Raw genomic sequence first — 13710 nt, forward strand, 5'->3', positions numbered from 1 at the left:
GTCAATCATCTCATCGACCAATATAAAGCTATTAAAGATTTGGCCCCCTGCCACATACCCCAACTATTCTAGATAAATAAGAGAAGTGAGAAGCTGTTTAAACTAGTTGGCAAGAATTTTCGTAATAATTTTATAGGTAACATTATAAAGGAAAATAGGTTGGTGGTAGTTTTGGTAATAATCATATCAATAACATTGCAAGGGGAAATAGGTTTGAATTCACTGGGAAGTTGCTCATTATTTTCCTTAGGAATCAGGGTGAAAAAGGTACAGTTAAGGATGGAAAGGAAAGAAGTTGTGTGTTGTGATTCCCCCACTAGATTCCAGACATATTGACTAATGATAGGATAGCAAGCATAGGAAAACTCCATATCTAGTCTAGGATATTTACCATTGAGCATTTCCATAATGGTATGTTACACTTCAACCATGGTAATGTCTCTTGCAAGTGCCTTGTTTTTCTCCCCAGTGACCATCTTAGGAATGTGATGAGTCATTTTCTAAATAGCCTCTCGTAAGTTTGGCTTGGGTTTTGAGAGCAGGGTGTGGTATAAGTTCACCAACTCTTTCTCAATGCCTTGTTGAACTTTTAGCTTGTTCCCCTAGTTGTATTTTAGCATGGAGATTTAGTTATGATGCCTATTTTGTATCATGGATCTATGGAAAAAAATGTGTTTTTCCCCCTTCCTTTGGCCATATGATCTAGGACTTTTATTTCTGAAAGAGATCTTCATGTCTGCTTCTTTCATCCAATTGGGTCTAGAGATATGCTCCCTTGGCTATGAGCATATCCATTCAACTTTGCAAAAATAACTTTTTTGTTGTAAGGCCTTCATCTTCTCCTCAAGTCTACGATGTTCTTTGAATATATCGCCAAACTCTTCTTTATTCCATTTTTTGAGATATTTCATTTTCTTTTGGAATCTATACATCAAGATCCTTGAGGTATCTATGCTTCATTCCTCCATTTCTCAATATTATTCATAAAATATGGGTGATATAACCAAAATGCCTCAAAATGGAAGGGGAAATTTTTAGGATTTCCATGAATATTGATTTCCATGCTAATAGGCTAGTGATTTAACCCTCCACTTGGTAAAATGGTGGCTTCATAATAAATTCATGATGTCATTATGGACTTTGTAATGAGAAAGTTGTCTGGACACAAAGAACTTTTACCAGTTCCACCTCTCTTATCATTCCAACATACCATTAGTATTTTCCACATCCACTACATTTAGTTGTCAAATGAGCTCCTTGAAGTGATACGAGTCAGCATATAATCGCCTTATTCTTTTTTTTTCTCCTCTATGGATTTTATGATACTAAAATCTCCACCCAAGATTCAATATTTATCTCCTATGAGTGTATGGATACTTGGATGAATTTTAGAAATGAAATATTGTCTGTTGAAGTATTGGGACCACACAAATTTGTTAAAATTACCTAGAATTTAACAAATTAGCTAGAATTGAGCAATGAGATTTCTGGGCATGGAGAAAAAATCATGAAGTATTACATCTATGGGGGAGAAAAGAAGGATTAAACCTCTACCATTCCTTGAGCATATATAGGAACATAATTGCATCCTTTCCAGAGAGAGGAGGTTATTTTTATGAGAGATTCAAAAGAGAACTTAGTTTCTTGAATCGTGAGGATAGTGGGTTGTTCTTGAGATACCTTATTTTGGACAAGCCTATGTTTTTTCTTACCATTTAGACTCTGAATTTTCCAAGAGTTTTCATTTGAATGTTGGTGGATTGGGGGTAACTTACCTGTCATCATGGAGATTCTCCCAAAATTAACTAAAAACTTGCCTAACTCTTGTTGGAGTTGTTTCTCCCAAAATAAACTAACAGGTCGCCTGACTCTGGTAAGAGTTGTTTGTTGTTTCCTTGTCCTTATAAAAAATTAAAGGAGGGCATGTGCAAATTCCATGAGATCATTTGATATAATCTCTTTTGGTGAAACCACACACTCGGTTACTTACTTAAAGTTCTCCCATGGCTCCATGTTATTCCCTCATGGCAATTGAATAATGTCCAAGGATAAAAAACTCCTCACTTTCCTGGATTTGATCCAATCTCTTTGTAGTTTTAAAAATAATATATCATTTTATATTCTTTTTTTCCAAAGAAAAAATCAGTAAATTTCTATTAATAAAAATGAAAAGTTACATTGTGTATATGCATAAAGCATTCAGAATTTGTCCCAAGGGACCCGTGTGTGAACAATAAACACACATAGTAATAGAGCTACCAAAAAATAAAAATAAAATTAAAATTATAGATTGCCAAATGAACTAGACTTTTCTTTTTTTCCTTTTCTCTTTTGAACTTTTTTCTAGACCCCATGTGATGGAGTAGTAGAGACAATTTGTCAATTCAGTATTTCTGGATATGTTTGGAGCTTCTTTATATGAATCAAAAGTTTTGGATACATGAGTTTGCTTAACTCCACCTATGCCTTGATTGTTGATTTTTTTCCTCTAATAGGTTTTCAAGGGACGGAATAGCAGTAGATCTATTTGGATTCTCCAGTTGGTTGTTCTGTTATTCCTCCTTTTCTTCTCCCTCCTCTTGAGAGCCTTGTTGTTTTTCTATCTCCGGTTGTTGTTGAGTCTCTTCCATTTATTCATCCTCCTCATCTAACGATGAGGGTTCTGGAAGTTTCCATCCTTTTGGTTTTTGCAGTCTCTTTTTTGTTTTTTTCTTTGCTTGCTTGCATGTGTTTTGTAAGTGCCCTGTTTGATGGCACACCCTGCATTGAAATATAGTGTTTTCAAAATCTAAACATTGTGTCCACCTGAAATCTTTGTGTGTCAGATGAACATATTCCAGAAGGCCTTTTCTTAAGTCCATCTCCACATAGATACAGGCAAATGTGAAGATCCCTTTTTCCATTGTTTCTTGATCTATATTTAGAAACCTTCCCAAACAGATCCTGATGCCTTCTAAGACGAGATGGTGCCAAAAAGGTAGTGGGAGATTGTGAATCCTGACCCAAACTAGCATTTTTGAGACCACCATTGAGTTTGCATCAAAACCAGGGAATCATGGGGTTATAAAGAGCCTCACCCTTCTCCAAAAACTATGGTTTGTCATTTATGACATGATTGTAATCTTTTTGACTTTCAAACTGAACCATAAAAAAACCTTTGCACACATCTAAATATCACAGTCTTTGGTCCAATTGAGATAGATCCACTCACTTAGATATTCAGATTTGGGTCATAAACGATTAAAATGATAAATGATAGCTTTTTCTTGTAGAGTATTGAAGAGACCACTTACTTCTGATACTTCTATATACAGACCTAGAGCTTGATCCATCTTTTCTACTATGTACGTACCTGAAATTGTCAAGTTTGGGGTTTGTTTGTCTTGAGTACCAACTTTCCCTCTTAATACATTGTTAAAAGAGGTCTGACCCTTATTTGTCAATACTGATCTAGAAGATGTGCTTTCTCCTGGGGCTCCTCCTTTTAGCCATAGATTCTAGATAATGGTAGAGATCCTTTTAATACCATAGTCTTTTAAAGGGGTCTCTTCCTATAAAACTTTCCCAAAAAAAAATCAAACTTTGTAATGAAGCATAAATACCTGTGACATTTTTGGCATTTTTCTTTAGATCTGTCACTTGATTCGTACTTCGAACCCATAAAATTATCGAGTTCCCATAGATAGTTTTGATAAAAATCTGGTACAAATCCTCCTGGTCTGGTTCTGCCCCGCTGTTGCTGCGTCTAGACTTTTTTCCCCTGTTTAAAATCGTCCCCAAAGGGACAGAGTTTGTGTCTCCATCCACTACTACCACAGAGTAGCCAATTGAGGGCTTGATTCATCGGCATCTCAATGGCAGAGTTGACCCATTCAATCCGATTGGACATTTTCTAGCTAAAAACTCCGACTATGGAGCCACTGCATGCATCAGAGCTAACCTGGCTTCCATCTCCAATCTTCTTAGAAACCCTAGCTTTGACAAAGAATAAGAAGCCCCCACTCTCGATGGTGCAACTCAGGCCATCCTATCAATATCATTTTAAATTCAAGATAATTATATTTTAATTTATTACTATAATATTATAATATTTTAAATGTCATACATATATATATATATATATTTGGGGTAAATGGATCCTTTAATTAAAAAATAATAATAAATAAAGAAAATTACATATAGCTTGAATTTCCAAAAGAGGGCTCAAAATCCAAGATATTATTGAGAATAACAAGTTTCCTACCAATAACAAACAATTAGAAATTGACTATGATAACCATGACTACATAGAAAACTCCTTAACGATTCAAGATTTCAAGGGGAAAATGACTCTGACATTGGCATGATTTTCCCTCTATTGAATAATTGTTCACTGTCTTATTGGATTAGCTTTGTATTCCTCTTGCATCGTCATTTTTTGGCTTCTTTTTCTTTCCTAGAGGCCACCTTGAAATCCTTCATTTGAACTCCAAGAATAGATTATGAAGAACTCGAGCCCAATTGTTTTTCTCCTTGTTGAGAAGATAGGCATTTTATAGAATCCCAAGTTGATGATCTGCTATTTCATTCATATATTTTCCATGTCATTCTTTTGAAAGGGAAATAAATCATGGGTCATCCAAATCCATATCTTCTGGTAGATATTTTTCTTCAATTTCTTCTGAAGGGGAACTAACCATTTCCTGTGGTGATGGATTTTTCAGTGCTCTTCAAGAGATATTTTCATGGGTTGTACAGGATTCAATACGGGGTTATGTATTTTTCTTCTGGTGATTTCATGCTTGATTGAATTTTTTCTTGCTCTAGAGACTCCTTTGAAGAAGAGAGAAACTAAAACCTATTTCCATATCTAGGGTTCTAGTCAGGATTTAAAGTACCTTGAGGATTCAAATTTCTTCTTCTTTAGGGGACGTTTCCCAAATCATCTTTCTCTTTTTGAGAAGGGTGTTCTTCAAGGGATTCCTTGGTATTCATCAGATAGTCCCTAATAAGATACTCGTATTCATGACATCATTGGCATCTAAAGGGGACATGTTCATAATCTAGAGGTCGCTTCCAAACACTATCTTGATAATAAATATCTATGGAGGTTGGAAGAGGCTAGGATATATTCATGTAAACACAGATCCAAGCATATGATGTGTACCTCCCTCTCTTAGTAGCCGCTGATACTTTGAAAATTTTGTTGATGGAATTATAGGTTCCTTCAAGGGTTTCCTCCTCCCAATATTCCTTGAGAAGAGAAAAAAGTCATACTCGTATTTGATCTGAACTTAAACAGGAATGTAACAAATATAGATATAACCACAAATACATAGATGCATCAGAAATAACATGTCATTTCATTAATATCAAAGAATTGAAATATGCTTACAAACATAATGGAAATAAACTAGCTCAGGCGATGGTAGCTTATCTCTAAGAATAAATGTGATGGCTACATGCCTCTGAACTGTGTTACAGTGAAGTTGGAAGGCCTATTTATTATTGAGAAACATTGGAAAACCCTAAACATCCAAAAACCTAACCCTAGGAGATGAAGCGCCAAAACTATGGGCCCTGTTTGGGTAAACTAGTACATCAAGTTCCCAAGGTCGTATATTTGGCATATGATCTTTGTTTGACACGCACAATACCTCATTAGAAATATTTATCAGAGGACTAAAACTTTCAGGTGCAAACATCAATCAAAAATTAATGTTTTCCTGTTTTCTATAGGACTAGGCAATTTGACTGAGAAACGGCTAAATATTAAATAGGGAGAGCAGATCTTCCAATGGCTATATTTGACTAGGAAACGACTATATAGGATTGGGCAATTTGACTGTGAAACGACTAAATATTAAATAGGAAGAGCACATCTTCCAATGGCTATATTTGACTAGGAAACAACCATATAGGACTGGGCAATTTGACTGAGAAACAACTAAATATTAAATAGGGAGAGCATATCTTCCAATGGCTATATTTGACTAGGAAACGACTATATAGGACTGGGCAATCTGACTGAGAAACGACTAAATTTGCCTCGCCAACCTGACTGAACCGAGAGAAAGGGACAGGAAAAGTTATTTTTGTTATAATTATTACCAAAATTTTTGTTATATTTATTACCAATTTTTTTTTTTTTTTAACTGAAACGGTTAAGTTTTATTGATAGAAAGCAGGTCGGGCAAAGCCCAAACGACCGTTACAATTCCAAAAATGACGAAAGCACTCTTTCTTCTTAAGGAATAGTTGCCTTGGTCGGTGTTTCTGCATTTATGCTGATCATTCCTTCTTGCAGAGAGCATCCAATATTTGCCAATCTGTCCGTGTTTTTGTTTAATCCTCTTAGAATGTGGCAGATTTGTACCGAGGGGAAGTCTTTCAGAGTTCTGTTTACTCTTGCTAGCTGTTTATTCAGAGCCGGATCCTTGAGCCTTTTCTTTTTTACCATTGTTTTTATCAGCAGTTCTGAATCGCCTATGATTAGAATTTCGTTTGGGTTTTCTTTACTGGCTATTTGGCAGGCTTTCAAGAGACCGAGAATTTTAGCTTGGTTGTTGGTTTTCAGTCCAAGACCCCAGCTGAATTCGTCTTTTTTCCCATTCTGAAAGAAGATCACACCTCCTGCTCTTGACCTCCCTGGGTTGCCTTTTGAGGCTCCATCGAAGAAAATAGTGCACTTGTCCTGGGATTTCCACCACTGCTGGAAGTTGTCCTCTGATTCGCGAATCTGCCATCTTTCCTTGTGAGTTGGGCGCGTATTTGCTGAGTGTCTAGCCTTTCCTGTATAATCTTTCAACCACGCCCTTTCTTCACTTCTAAGGGAGTTGTCATCCTCAACTGGAGAATGATTAAGAGTTTCTAAGAGGAGGTTCTTTGCCTGTTTCGCCACTTTTGTTGCACACAGCTCAGTGTTATTGAAAATAATCTCATTCCAGGCTAACCAGATTTTCCAGCAAACATATTTTGGAGCAGCTATCCACACTTTGTGCCAAATTGATTTACTGACAATGCGGTGGGGATAGCTGGCATTCCAGGAGGTGAACATGGTGGAAATCGTGCTTTGAGTAGAGGAGTTCACATTCAGCCCGATGAAGAAGATGGACCAAACCTCCTTCGCAAAATCGCACGCTATGAACAGATGATTTGCAGTTTCCAGATCTCTTTTGCAGAGGACGCATCTGTGTGGCCCTGCTATATTCCTTTTGCACAAATTTTCTCCAGTCAGAATTTTGTTGTGAAATAAAGTCCAGAAAAAGAAATTGATTTTGGGGATGCTGAAGCTGTCCCAAATCTGTTTCCACACGGTTGCCAAGTATGGCAAGTCCTGTCTGCTTTGCATTTAGTAGTATCCTTGGCTTGCAGTGTACACTCCATTCTTGCCCCAGCCCCAAGCATCTTCGTCATCAGTGTGAACTGGAGCAAAGTCAGAAATTGCGTCCTTAAGGGCAGCCAACTGAGCGTTAAATTGCTCTGGGACTCTGGGGAATTTCCATCTCTGCCAATTGCCTTTACTATCCCATTCTGAGATATCCTCGATTTTCCGAACGCCTTTTGCTCGAAGCCAGTCTCTAATCTCAGAAATCTCATTGTTTTCATCAAGAGGGCGGTGTCCCATGACACAGTCTTTCCATAGCTTTGTTTTTTTACCATTCCCAGGAATACGATACAGGTGGGTTCTGAAAAACTTGATGCCTCTGTTGCACAGTTTCCAGGCCTGCGTGCCTTTTGGGGATTTCTCCGGCTTGAAGGTCATGATCGTCTGATTTTTATATTTATTACCAAAATTTGAATAAAGGTAAAGTTTGTATTTAATAATCAAGAGTATGAATCAATTAGTTATTGATAGGCCTTTTCTCTAATTATAATTATATAAATAAATGGTTAGTTAATTATTATGTAAGTTAGTTTTTGTTATATTTATTACCAAAAAATGTAATTGTTTGAATTAACTACCAAGGTCACTCAATCAAACATTAATCATTAATCTAATATGAAAAAACTATATAATTCTTTTTATTAATAATTAAAAACTTAAATCATAATATGGAATAACAAATAAATATATATGTATATTATGAATTAATTATATATATAATTACAAAATCAAAAACTTATCATTCATATAATATGGAATAATATATAAATATATATAGTTTGAATTAAATATAAATATATAAATAAATAGTTAGTTAGTTATTATTATGCAAGTTAGTTTCTTGTTATATTATTATCCTAAAAAAATTGTAAGAATTAACTCTCAAGATCCTGAACCTATTAATAGACCTATCTACTATTAAAACCAAACAAATATATAGATATATATATATATATATATATATATATATATATAATAAAAGTTTATTAAACCTAATAAGTTAAATAACGGATCACTAATTAAGTTTAAGAAATCTAATAGTAGTTTAAGAAATCTAATAGTAGTGAGAAGAGGCAAATTCCTCTTAATTAAAACAACTTGGAACTTAAAATCCTTGAAGAAGAATCGGGTTGGTTAATTCATTTATAGTTAACTATATCCAAAAAGGAGGGTAAGATCAATAGTTAATATCAATATTTAGGAACAGAAGGAATAATCTTAATTCGTCTATTCATACAATAAGGTTAATGAAAAGGATTATTCATCTGGAGGGAGTGAAAGAAACTCGAAACCACAGAATAAATACTAAAAATAGATAAACGAGAAGGAAAAAAAGGAAAACAAACGAGCTAGGAGATGAGGGGGAAAAACAAGGAAGACACGGGCCGGGACCGGGCTGGGAAGCGGCTAGGAGGAAAGGGCAGGGATAATTTCCAGCCATCATCTCTATTGTGGTTGCTCGCCCTTTTTTCAATTTCTATGGCTTCCCTAAATTTCCGGTGATCACAAAAATTGTTCAATCTTATTAAAATGTTCAGTTGTTTACATTGTAAACATTTAGGATTGAAAATTAAAATAACAAACTAAATAACATATAAAAATAAACAATCAATTATGTTACAAATACATTTGAATAAAATAATTATTATAAAATATAAACCAATATAATAAGCAAGTATTTATTTTATTATAATAATAATATTTTGATTTCAAAATCACGAACAAACCAAACATAATTTTTTTTAATTTGAAAAATGATAAATCCAACTTTAAATTTAAAAACACATATAATTAAATGATATTATATTGATAAATTGTTATAATATATAAATTATAATAAAATTATTATGAATATTATTATACGGACAAAATTAAATGATATTATATTGATAAGTTGTTATATTATATTGGGCTTGGAGTATGCTTTAAAACTGTTTCTGATTGGCTAAGAGCTCGTCTTTCTCGGACGTAAGGGAACAGGGCCCAAGACCCAGAGGCATCTTGCAGGAGTGAAACCTGCTCCCTTACGAACCACCAGCGGGTTATTCCACATGGCATGGTTTTCTTTGATAACAGTGATGCGTTAAACTGACATTTGCGGATAGCAGCCAGAGATGGCTGTCTTCACTGTTGATTAAACAACTGAGTTTGATAGATTTTTCCACCTTTGAAAAAAAAAAAAAAAAATTTGTTATATTATATAAATTATAATAAAAACTATTATGAATAATATTATATTGATAAATTGTTGTATTATAAAAACTATTATAATACTACGATGTCCACAAATCACAATACAACTACGCTTTCAAACAGCATTTTATATAAAGTTATGGTTTAGTGGTAGGTCGATGGGGCCACAAAGTACAACCCCGTGCTCAAAGTCATGGTTTAGGTCGGTCAACGCAATATGAGATCCAATTTTTCGGGTTTTTTTACTTTGCCCGTTATTAAATATATATTAAACAAATTAAAGTATAAGATATTATTAACTAATAAAATAGAATAAAATAAAATAAAATAATTATTTATGTATTGAATAAAATAATTATTTATGTATTTTTTATTTTGTCAAAATTGTAGAATAACGTAAAATGTGTTTTATGTGTTTTACACTGTGGGGTTCGATGTCGCTAGTGCCTCGGCGCCGGCTGCTAGTGTGGCCGGATCGTTTGGGGGTTTTCAGGGCATTATTTCGCTGCCACCGCCGCCTGTCTTTTTGTTCGTGCGCTGACCTTGTGCTTTTCTAAAGGGTTGTCTCTTTGAATCTTCCATGGTTTTGTTATTTTTTTTCCTATATTATATTTAATATGAGGTTAATATGTTATTATTAGGAATTGAATATGGGTGAAGAGCATAATAATCATTATATAAATAGGTGGATAAATGTTTTTTTATATAAATAGGTGGATAAATGTTTTTTTAGAAATTACATAAAATAAATTTTTGGCTGACGCATTTCAAACCAATAAGTGTGGTTCATCATCAACAAAACCAGATGAAGAAGCAAACCATGACAAAGACTTAAATAGAGAGCAATGTAGAGACCATAATGAATAAGAAAACCATGGCAAAGACTTAAATAGAGAGCAATGAAGAGACCATAATGAATAAGCAAACCATGGCAAAGGCTTAAACAGAGAGCAATGTAGAGACCATAATTTCAAGTAACTACTATATTTGAAAAATAATATTTAAATTATGATATTAATATATTAATATATTAAAAACATTTTGAAAAATAATATTTAAAATAATTTATTAAAAATAAATATTAGTGAAAAAAATTATCACTGGAAAAAACAAAAAGAAACTAACTACAAAAGAAAGTAATTAACTAACAAGAATAAAAAAAATCAAAGTCAAACTCCAAAGGAGGGAAGTAAAAAATTATAAAAAGAGTCAAGGCATAAATAAAAATCATTAATGGAAATAAAATAAAGTAATTTAAAAATAATTAATGGAAAATAAATAAAATAAAACAAAAATACAACAAATAAAATGAGGCCCATTAAACAAATAACAACAATACTAAAAGGAGTTAAGAACGAATAAGATGATAAAATACACACTAAGGATCAAGAAAATAAACTCTAATGAAGAATAAATCAACAACAAATACTATAAAAAGGACATCAATACTTAAATAGATAAACAAACAAACAAAATAAATTCCAAAAAGAAACTTAAAAAACTAGGTGGACATGACACGGACCCAACTTCTACTAATATTCCAACCACCGTCTCTATTCAAATTATTAGGTCTTTTTTCAATTTCTAGGGCCTCCCTCAATTTACGATGATGGAAATGACTAACCCTAGCAATAACTTGGGCCTCCTCAATGCAGATGTGATGCTTTATTGGATCTTTTTTCAATTTCTAGGGCCTCCCTCAATTTACGATGATGGAAATGACTAACCCTAGCAATGACTTGGGCGTCCTTAATGCAAATGTGATGCTTAGATTTATTGATATGCTATGTCAAAGCAGAGGAGCGGATCCTGACATGCTCACAAATCCTTTTTTAATAATATTTAATTTTAATAAATTAATTTAAATATTATTTTTCAAAAACTAGTCGTTTAATACAGTCGTTACTTATTAATACTTATTAATATTTATTTTTAATAAATTAATAAACTAATATCATAATTTAAATATTATTTTTCAAAAACTAGCCATTTAATATATAACCATTACTTAATAATAATTGTTTTTAATATACTAATATGTGTTTTTAATATATTAATAAATCAATATCATAATTTAAATATTATTGTTCAAATATAATCGTTACTTGAAATTATGGTCTCTACATTGCTCTCTATTTAAGCCTTTGCCATGGTCTGCCTCTTCATCTGGACCTGATGATGAACCACACTTGTTGGTTCGAAACACATCGGCAAAAAAATTCTCTTCTGTGATTTCTACCGAAAGACTTTGCTTAATTCCTTATGGATCACAGAAGCCTAAATACAGAAAATAAATTGAATTGTTAATTTAATTGATTATTATTAATATTATAGTATAGATCCATCTTAAGCTGGGATGTATTAAACAATGAAAGGGGTTAAATTTTTTGACATACAAACCTCTTTTAAAGTGCAAAACTGGTTAAAGGTTTGCATCTCCAGAGTTGTGATCCATCTGGATGCTTGATAGATCTGGGCTTAAGATGGATCAATGTTGGTTTCATATATATGTTAACTCCTTGTTGAGCATAAAAAGAATTCCACATCACCTTGATTTTAAGCAATACACCAAGAAAAATAGTTTTTTTTTTTTTTTTTTTTTTTTTTTTTTTTTTTTTTTTTTTTTTTTTTAAGTTGGTTTAGCATTGAATATCAAATATTTACATGAGATATACTAGTTGTACTTTCTTTGGCCTACCACCTTGGAAACCAAACAAAAAACAAAAAAATATAGAGAATAACTAACAAAATTAGCTTCAACTAATTGTCTAAAACACAAGATGCCAAAAAATAATGTTGCCCTGCAATGGGAAAACCAAAAACAAGAACAAAGGTGGGGACCCTTTAGAGATTGCAAAGTCTGAGACATATACTCTAAAAAAAACTTATTGATATACCAAATGGGCAAGCATGAAGAGTAAGAACTAAAATGAGAAAATATAGGGAACCTGAGCATCAACAGGATAATGAAATATCAAGGTTGATGCATCGTTCCTCAACCTTGCATGACGATGGAATTGGAGAGCTAGGTGGCAATCCCATCTTGAGCCTAGCAAGCTTTCCTTCCACATCTCGCATAAGATCTCTGAGCTCAACTAGTATATGCATTAGGTTGACCTAGGTTTGTCTTCGATCAACCAAAATCCTCCACAACAACAAATTAACATGCCAATACAAATCTAATGTATGGAGATAGTGATTTTGGTGGCCTTGGGAGTTAGCTATATCTGAAACCCAAAAGAGGCTATGCCTGCCATGACTTCCGAATCTAAAGTGACATGTCGTTCTTGCCAAATTTCCTCTTCCATGAGACATATTTCCTCCTAAATGTCTGAGATATGTGTGCATGGTAGTTGCAAGCTAAAGATTCAACTCGAAATCATGCTTGAGATCCCTCTGAAGCACCATGACCACCACTTCCATTTCGGTAACAAGCGCGCTAACAAGTAATCGCTGCCAGAGGAAGCAAGACATTATAAAAACCTAGACAGAGACGAGAAGGAAGCTTCAAGAGGTGGTTGCGAAAAAGAGAGGCCATGATAACTTTTCAGGTAGGTTGAAATTACGATGAGCTTAAGGCCAAGCCTTCACCATCGAAAAAAATCTACCAGGGGAGGAGGGAAAGCCAATGAAGAAAAAAGAAGGAAACATGCCAAAGCAACCAAATAGGACTCCAAGTGCACGACAAGCAAGGATAGCAACATGAGGAGGTGTCGAATGATCAACCAAAGCTCCAATCATTGGCCCAAGATGAAGAACATGGTGGAATGAACCCAATTCATGTAGACTGAATAAACAAAAGTCATTAGAGGGGGCCTCTGCTTGGAAGGTGGTTACCCACAAATTCGTCACAAAGAGAGAGAGAAAGTTATATTGAAATATTTTACTTAATGTGCATATTGAAATACACATCTCTAACACATTAAGGAGTAAGAAATAATTAAAATTTTCAAAAAAAGGAATTATACATTATCTCTAGATAAAATTGATGTGAAATTATATTATTTATAGAGTACACTAAACTATTTTATTTATAAACGATATTAAAAAAAAAATGGTTATTAACATTTTTATATTTTTATCATAGATATTATTTTATTTCTTTTAATGTAATATTGAAACAACCTTTATTTCATACCAAACTATAGAAT

This window comes from Pinus tabuliformis, chromosome Q, assembly GCF_031772625.1.
Source record: "Pinus tabuliformis cultivar Carrire ecotype Pingquan chromosome Q, CPIR1, whole genome shotgun sequence".
In the NCBI taxonomy this organism is placed as follows: Eukaryota; Viridiplantae; Streptophyta; class Pinopsida; order Pinales; family Pinaceae; genus Pinus; species Pinus tabuliformis.